Genomic DNA, 9,045 nt, shown 5'->3' with positions numbered 1-9,045 from the left:
CGTTGGCTACATAATGACTGTTTCAGGAAACAAAAGCAAACCAAAAACCCAGAGTATTTTAGGGGGCCACACTCAAAGCTTTATGGAAGAATGTTACCATCTCAATGCCTTTAAATTTCAAAGAAGCATTTGGACTCAGGCACATTTCCAGACCTGGTTAAACAAAGTAACGAACAAAATAGGCACATTCTGTTCACAACTGTTCAATGACTGTGTAAGGGGGAAACAAAGCCGGGGAGGCTCTGGTGAGGCTGGAACTATTTGTGCAGCCTGCAGAATTCCTGCCTACAGTGGAGTTGAGAATAACAAGGTCTTTATACTCATCAGGAACCCACTGACTTTGGTACATTCTTCCGAGTTTGCTGTTTGGTGTTGAGGGAGAGCATTGTGTCAATACACAGTGTGCTGCAAGGAACAGAAAACCTAACTCAACGTGTCTTAACCAGGAAGGAAAAGTTCTTTCACAAGCAGTCTAGGAAGGGCATCAGACTCAGTAGCATGGCCTTTATAGTTCAGCTACTTATGAGGCTAAGACAAGAGGATCATTTGAGCCCAACAGTTCGAGGTCAACCTGGTGAATTCAGTAGCTCAACAAGGGTCACTGTAGACCCAAGTTGTTACTGTGATGTTTTTTATTGTGGGGTTTGAACTAAGGGCATAGGCACTGTCTCTCTGAGTTTTTGTGCACAAGGCTAGCGCTCTACTACTTTGAGCCACAGCTCTACTTCTTTTCTTTCTCGTGTGTGTGTGTGTGTGTGTGTGTGTGTGTGTGTGTGTGTGTGTGTGTGTGTTGGTTGGTGATTAATTGGAGAGTCTCACAAATTTTCCTGCCAACGCAGGCTTCAAACTGCAGTCCTCAGATCTCAGCCTCCTGAGTAGTGAGGATTACAGGTATGAGCCACCAGCACCTGCTGTTACTATGGTTTCTGCCCACCATTTTCTGCTCTTTGCTGCTGCTGCTTTATCCTTTGTACAATGGTGACAATGTGTCCAGATTTCATTGGCTGGCCCAGGGTCCAAAGGAGAGAAAGAAATGTTTGGTCTCCTGTGTTTCCCTTCGGATGTTCTTTTTCACTGAATCTCAAAAATGTGTGTGTGTGTGTGTGTGTGTGTGTGTGTGTGTGAGAAGAGAGAGAGAGAGAGAGAGAGAGAGAGAGAGAGAGAACTAAGTTGAATTCAGGGCTTCATGATCTCACTTGGCTCTTTTGTTCAAGGCTGGCACTCTACCACTTGAACCACATCTCCACTTCCAATTCTTTGTTAGTGTGTGTGTGTGTGTGTGTGTTTTCTGCCCAGGTTGGCTTCAAGCCACAATCCTCCAATCTCAGCCTCCTAAGTAGCTAACATCACAAGTGTGAACAAGCAGCACCAAACTTATTGTCTGGATTCTTAGAAGTACCTGAGTATAGAATTCTAGGTTGATAAGTATCCTTCCTCATGTGGGAAAAAAAATCTTTTCTATCAAACCAAAGTTGCCTTCATCTTTTTTTTTTTTGGGTCCAGTCGTGGGGCCTGAACTCTGGGCCTGGGCGCTGTCCCTCAGCTCTTCAGCTCAAGGCTAGCGCTCTACACTTGAGCCACAGTGCCACCTCTGGCTTTTTTCTTTTTGCTTATGTGGTGCTGAGGAATCGAACCCAGGGCCTCAGGCATGCAAGGCAAGCGCTCTACCACTGAGCCACCTTCCCAGCCCGCCTTCATCTTATATATTGATATTTCCTGGAATGATTTGCTTTTTGACTTCAGTTGTAACTATTATCTGTACTGTTTATGACCTGTCAGCCATGTTAGGAAGATAAATCTTTACCAAAGAAGATGTAAGAATAAACTGCAGCTAACAGGTATGCTGCTTGGGACCAGCTAATCATGTTAGGAAAATAAACCTTTATCAATGGAGTTAAAAGGAATAAGAAGACCCCTTTGAGTGGGGGCTTTTTTTCCCCTTTCAGTTATAGACTTGAACTCTGGGCCTGGGCGCTGTCCCTCAGCTCTTCAGCTCAAGGCTAGTGGTCTACCACTTGAGCCACAGCGCCACTTCCAGTTTCCTGGTGGTTTATTGGAGATAAGTTTCACGGACTTTCCTGCTCAGGCTGGCTTTGAACAGTGATCCTCAGATCTCCGCTTCCTGAGTAGCTAGGATTACAGGTGTGAGCCACTGGCGCCTGGCTGAGCGGAGGCTTTCTACCAACTCCATCAACCTCCTCCCACTCTGTCAGCCACTCTGTTCCCAGTCCTGCTCCCAGCCAGCTATGATGGGGAAAAATGTAAATACTTGATAAGAATTACCTTTTTAACCTTGGTAATCAGTTGTTAGACAGTGAGCCTAACTTCTTGATAAGGAGGAGAGAATTTGGATTGGGATAAAAACCTAGCGGACTGCCCTGTCTGGTTTGCATGTCTGGCTCTGGATAGAATAGTGGTATGACACCCTTTTGTATAAAAGTAGATTGCCTTGATGAAATCTGTATCTCTTGTGTATCTATTCTTGATACTGGACAGGAGTTGTGTATTTCCAACACTCATTCCTTCAGAGATGTTAATGCGTAGTCAGTTTGGTCTGCCAGCCTGTGTTCAAAACCCGTGATCTCTGGTTCTTTTCAGATTTTACTTTTCATTTGCTGTTGCGTTTCACCAAGTGGACTTTGTTTTTTTCCCTTGAGATAGGATCTCACTGTGTAATCCAGGCTGGCCTCCAACACTTAATCCTCCTGCCTCAGCTTCCTACAATTGAGGAAGATGACAAATGTACACCTCTGTGCAAGGCTTGGATATATTTTTATGTTTCTTGCTGAGGCTGTGGAATGCTACTTTAGTTGTGTTTTTGTTTTTGTTTTTTTTTGGTCCAGTCATGGGGCCTGAACTCTGGGCCTGGGCGCTGTCCCTCAGCTCTTCAGCTCAAGGCTAGCGCTCTACCACTTGAGCCACAGCGCCACTTCTGGCTTTTTTCTTTTTGCTTATGTGGTGCTGAGGAATCAAACCCAGGGCCTCAGGCATGCAAGGCAGGCGCTCTACCACTGAGCCACCTTCCCAGCCCCTGGAATGCTACTTTATTTGAAAATTGATGTGCTTCTCTTCTGGAAAATTCTCATCAGTTTGAAATTCCCTTCCTAGCCAGTGGCTCATAACCTAGCTACTCAGGAAGTTGAAATGTGAGGATCAAGGTTTGAAGCCAGTTTGTGAGCAGGGGCTGTAGGTTTCAGAGGCTCAGCCCTTTTTATTTGGTCCAAAGGTTTTGTCATCACTGCTTAGGCACTTGCCCAGGCACTGTTAGCTGTCCGTCTCATCTGTGGTCAAGAGCATTAGCACTTGCAGAGAGATGGTTCTACCAGTAATGCCAGCACTTTCCTCTCCAGGCCAGGAAGAAGTCTTTGAGTTGAGGAGGTGGAAGACTCAGAAGAGCTGGAGTGTTCTAATTGGCTCTGTACCTAGTCACAGATGCCTGGAGTTACTTGAGGTGGGAAGGAAATAGAGGATCTCAAGCTGCTCCCTGGACTGTGGTTAAGATGATTTTTTTCTTGCTGGGCACTGGTGGTTCACAGCTGTAATCCTAGCTTCTCAGGAGGTTGAGATCTGAGGATCCTAGGTCAAAGCTAGCTAGGTCAGAAAAGTCCATGAGACTCTTATCTCCAGTCCAGTAAACTACTCAGAAAAAGCTGCAACTGGAGCTATGCCTCAAGTGGTAGCAAGCTAGCCTTGAGCAAAAGAGGCTCAGGGACACTGTCCAGTCTCTGAGTTCAAGCCCCAGGACTGGTACCAAAAAAAATTGTCCTCACTCAGTCTGGTCATGATGATGACTTGGGATAGAGACCATAAGAATATGCCTGCTTTTAAGCCAGGACTAGTTGATGGCTCATACCTGTAATCCTAGTTCCTCAGGAGGCTGAGATATGAAGATCATGGTTCAAAGCCAGCCCAAGGCAAGAAAGTTTGTGAGACTTACTTCCAATTAACCACCAAAAAGCCCAAGTTTAGAGCTATAGTTCAAGTGATAGAGTTCCAACCTTGAGCAAGAGAGCTAGGAGACAGTGCTTAGGCCTTAAATTCAAACCTTAGTAACAGAACAAAAAAAGGGGGGCACTGGGAATGAAGCCCTGGGTTCAATTCCTCAATACCACATAAGCAGAAAAAGCTGGAGGTGGCACTGTGGCTCAGTTGGTAGAGTGCTAGCCTTGAGCAAAAGAAGCTCAGGACAATGACTAGGACCTGAGTTCAACCACAACTAGCAACAAAAAAAAATTTTTTTGCAGATTTGATGTAATGTGTCCAATATGTAGTCAGTTTGCTGTGGAGGTTTAAAGCCAGTTAAGAAGGACAAATTAGCTAGTAAAAAGTGCAAAGTGGAAATATGGCTCAGTAGAGCATCAGTCTTGAGTGAAAAAGCTAAGGGAGAGGTTCTTGATCCAGAGTTCAAGACCAGGACCAACACACACACACACAAACACATACACAGAAACACACACACACACTCCAAGTTTACTGTAGGCCAGGCCAGGTGAAAGCAAACTCATATTCCTTCCACACAAAGGACCATAATGCATCGGTGATGCATCGGTGAGATCCTAGACTGCAAACCTTGCAATACATCAATTGGTTTTTATGATGTCAGGCACTCGAGCAACAAAGACAGCTGTGTTTTGTGTGTGCTTCCAAATGCACAGAAAGTGCCCAGCATCTGTTGGGCCAGACAGGACATTCAACTTAAAAGAAGCTTTGCATGAAACCCAGGGACATCACACCCCCTGGGAGAAGACCAGGTACTTCTAGGAAGATGCATTGTTCTGCTGGTTACTTTGTCAGGTTTAGTCCCTTGGCTATGCATCTGACCCTGACAGGAGCCACCGACAGGTCACCATAGTCTTCAAGGTCAGAGTGTCTCCTGAGAGCAGCAGATACAGAGAGACAGCCAGTATCTAGTAAATGTGGATTTACTAGGTTTACTATCTGATTGGAGTGACTCAGTGACCCCATCTAATCCTTGTCCCTCTGCTGTAATTTGGATTACAGACACAGGTCCTAGCTTTCCAGGAACTATGGAGGCCACTGTTTTGTTTTGTTTTTCTCTGAACTCAGGGCCTGAGTGCTGTTCCTGAGCTTATGGAACCTCACCCATTGAGAACAGTTGGTCTTGTGTCTGTGGGTTCTCCATGTGTGGATTCAATTGAGGTGGGAAAATGCTCAGAAAAAAATGCATTTGTTTTGAGCATATACAGACTCTTTTTCCCTACTATTCCCTAAACAATACAGCATGACAGCTATTGATGTAGCATTGATATTATATTGGGTATTGTAAGTAATCTAGAGGTGATTTAAACATAGGATGTATAGCTGATGGCTCACACCTATAATCTTAGCTACTTGGAAGGCTGAGAATCTTGGTTCAAAGTCAGCCTATGCAGAAAAGTCTGATGCTCTTTTTTTTTTTTTTTTTTTGCCAGTCCTGAGGCTTGAACTCAGGGCCTGGGCACTGTCCCTGAGCTGCTTTTTGTGAAGGCTAATATGCTTCCACTTGAACCACAGCACCAACTTGTGGCTTTTTTTGCTTATGTGGGACTGAGGAATCGAACCTAGGGCTTCATGCAAGCTAAGCAAGCACTCTACCACTAAACTACATTCCCAGCCAGTCTGGTGTTCTTATCTCCAATTAATCACCCCAAACCTACAAATGTAGTTGTGGCTTAAGTGGTAAGAGTACTAGGAAGAGTACCCAGGCCCTGAGTTTAAGTCCCAGTACCAACATAATAAAAAATATAAATGAAAAATATGGGAGGATATACAAAAACCATGTGTATGCAAATATGACACTTTTATGTAAGGGACTTGAGCATTAGGAGTATTAGGGGACAACTATTTCTCTTTGTTTTTGTCTTTCAAGTCCAGCCTTGAGTAAGGGTGTTGTACACACCACACCTGTTTAGCTTGACCCAACCTGTTCAGGTTGATCCAGCTCAACCTTCCTTGTCAGGCACGAAGCAGGGAAGAAAGTGAGCCAATCGAGGAGGCCTTTCCCAGCTGGCTTTTATGGACTGGCCTCTAAGAAGCTGTGTGTGCGTGTGTGCCTCTTTCTGTTCTAGGAAAGAGTAGACAATGGCTATTTGGCAGTCTCACAAGCTGTCAAGGCTCCTGCATGGCAGATTGCATATGCATGGATGCCAAGCAGGTCCAGGACAGTGGCTCCAAGAAATCTTCCAGATAAGCCAGGTGCTGGTGGCTCACACCTGTAATCATAGCTATTCAGAGGCTACGATCTGAGGATCACAGTTGAAAGCCAGGAAAGGCCATGAGACTCTTATCTTCAATTAACTACTGAAAAGCCAGGCATGGAACTGAGATAGAGCACTAGGCCCTGAGTTCAAGTGCCAGTCCCAGTCCACACACACACACACACACACACACACACACACACACACACACACACACACAGCACCCAGATGTCAGGTGAGAAAAGTGAATGGATTCCAGGAAGTGGCGCTGTGGCTCAAATGGTAGAGCACTTGCCTTGAGCTGAAGAGTTCAGGGACAGCATCCGAGCCCAGAGTTCAAGCCCCACGACCGACAAAAAAATTGATATAGTGAATGGATTCCAGCACACTGTCAGGTGACACTGACATGAAATTGCTAAAGCCTTTGACAGCCTGGCACTTGATCCAGTGATGCCTGGGTTAAGGGAAAGGTGACGCTGGGTGTCTGTCTGTGGCTCACGTGTATAATCCTAGCTACACAGGAGGCTGAAATATGAGAATCATAGTTTGAGGCCAGCCCAGACAAAAAAGATCTTGAAACTGCATTTCCAATTGATGAGCAAAATGCCATAATGGAGGCATGACCTGAGTTGTACAATTCTATCCATGAATGAAAAAGTTGAGCAAGAATGCAAGGCCATGAGTCCAAGCTCCAGTTCTGGACACCCCTAGCTCCCCTCCAAAAAAGATGAGACCAATAGGATGAAAGTATTGCCTAGTGGTAAGTGAATAAGTCTTCCAGGATGACACAGCATGGTATCTTCAATTAAATACAAACTCAGAATTACATGTGCTTTTAGAGCAATCATTACAGCTACAATTGGATTCAAATAAGAAAAGCAAATAGGTGATAAGTGGGGAGTTTGAGAGGTGAACTTGGGAGAGGACAAGATGGAGAAGCAAGCAATTACATTTAAGTGTAGGTTCCTTTTATCCGGATTCTTGCTTCAGTGCTGCCAACATTATAAGAAATTGAACTAGCTCAAAGGGCAGCGGCCAGGAACTGACCAATGTTCAAAGAGTGTGCCATGAACAAAAGGGACGAAGATGAATCTGTGCACTTAAGACTCACCATGAAATGTTCAAGTGCTGCCTCGATTCTGAGCCCTGGGCAGACAAAACTCATCTTTTCTAATATTACTCTGGCAGGACCAAGGTGGCAGTGCGCCCTGCTGGACGCCAGAGGGCGCGCGCTGCTTGGAATGGATACGTGGGGCCCAACCTCGGCCACCTCCCCCAGTAGGGTTTGGTTTTGGCAACAAGAGCAGCACCCAGCTGGGACCAGAGGGGACAGGACGGCATGCAGATGCAGATATTGGCAGGGGACTCCAGGGTTCCCCAGGGAGAGCTGGCCCGCTACCGGAAGCAGCTGGCAGACCAGCGGGCCCTGACTTCTGCTGACTTCCCCACTTTGCCCTTAGAACTGCCAGGACCTTGAACGTTGTTTGAGGTCCCTGCTTGGGTAGGGGGACACACGGATGCTCCCTGCTGGCTCTGTCTACTTCAGACAGGGTTTTCGTTTAGTTCTTGGATGAGAGGGTATCTTTAGAAAGTTCATTCGGCAACGTTTATAAATTGGGAGATGTGTAGGTAGAAAAAACCCAAGTTTCCTTTTTTTCTGGGTCACTGGGGCACCTGGCAACGGTGCCCGGCTGACAGGTGGCTGGTGCCCCTCCCAGCACCCAGCTGATAGGCTGCGGCCTGGGTCACAGCTGTGCTCAAGCGCCCTTGCTGAGGCTCTTTTCACCCTTCCCAGCCTGATCTGATGACATATAGTTCCTTTTTTTCTTTGCACAACTCTGGGGAGTTAATTGTTGTTTTTTGTGTGTGTGTGTGTCTCCTTCCCTTCTAGTTTTCTACTAACAAAGAAATGTCAATAAGAGCCTAACAACCACCAGCTGTCTCCATCTTCTTAGGAGGTCTAGAGGTATCAGGTGTCTCTGGTGGTCTTTGTCAGGAAGATTCTGTGTGTCCAACTTCTTCCATCTGGACCACTGCCCTGGGCATCTTCCTGATGCCTAGTGACAGCTTGACTGTCTGGAAAAGTCTTATAGGCCAGTGGTTTCTAGACATTTATTTATTTTATTGCCAGTCTTGGGGATTGATCTCAGGGTCTGTCTGGGTGTTGTCTCTGAATTATTATTATTATTTTTTTAGTCATGGGCTTGAACTTTGGGCCTTGGTGCTGTCCCTCAGCTCTTTAGCTCAAAGCCAGTGCTCTACCACTTGAGCCACAGCACCACTTCCAGTTTTCTGAGTGGTTTATTGGAGATAAGAGTTTCGTGGACTTTCCTGCCTGAGCTGGCTTTGAACCATGATCCTCAGATCTCAGCCTCCTGAGTAGCTAGGATTACAGGCGTGAGCCACTGGCACCCAACCTGTCTCTGAGTTTTTCACTCTACCCCTGGATCCAAATCTTCACTTCCAGCTTTTTGTTGGTTAATCAAAGATAAGAGTCTCCTGGACTTCCCTGTCCAACCTGACTTTGAACCAGGATCCTCAGATCTCAGACTCCTAAGTAGCTAGCATTACAGGCTACCAGCACACAGCTATTGTTTTTCCTCAGACAGGATCTCACTATGTAACCCAGGTTAGTCTAGAATTCATGATCTTCCTTAATGCTGAGATTACAACTATATACTCCTCACTACACCTGTTTGTAAACGTCAGTTTGTGTGTCAGTACTGAGTCTTGAACTCAGAACTTCATGCTCTCACTTGGTTTTTTTCCTCTCAAGGCTAGCGCTCTACCACTTGAGCCACAGCGCCACTTCTGGCTTTTTTCTGCATATGTGGTGCTGAGGAATCAA

Source organism: Dipodomys merriami, unplaced genomic scaffold (assembly GCF_024711535.1).
Source record: "Dipodomys merriami isolate MVZ:Mamm:240054 unplaced genomic scaffold, mDipMer1.0.p SCAF_7, whole genome shotgun sequence".
Lineage (NCBI taxonomy): Eukaryota > Metazoa > Chordata > Mammalia > Rodentia > Heteromyidae > Dipodomys > Dipodomys merriami.
This window is presented reverse-complemented; position numbering follows the sequence as displayed.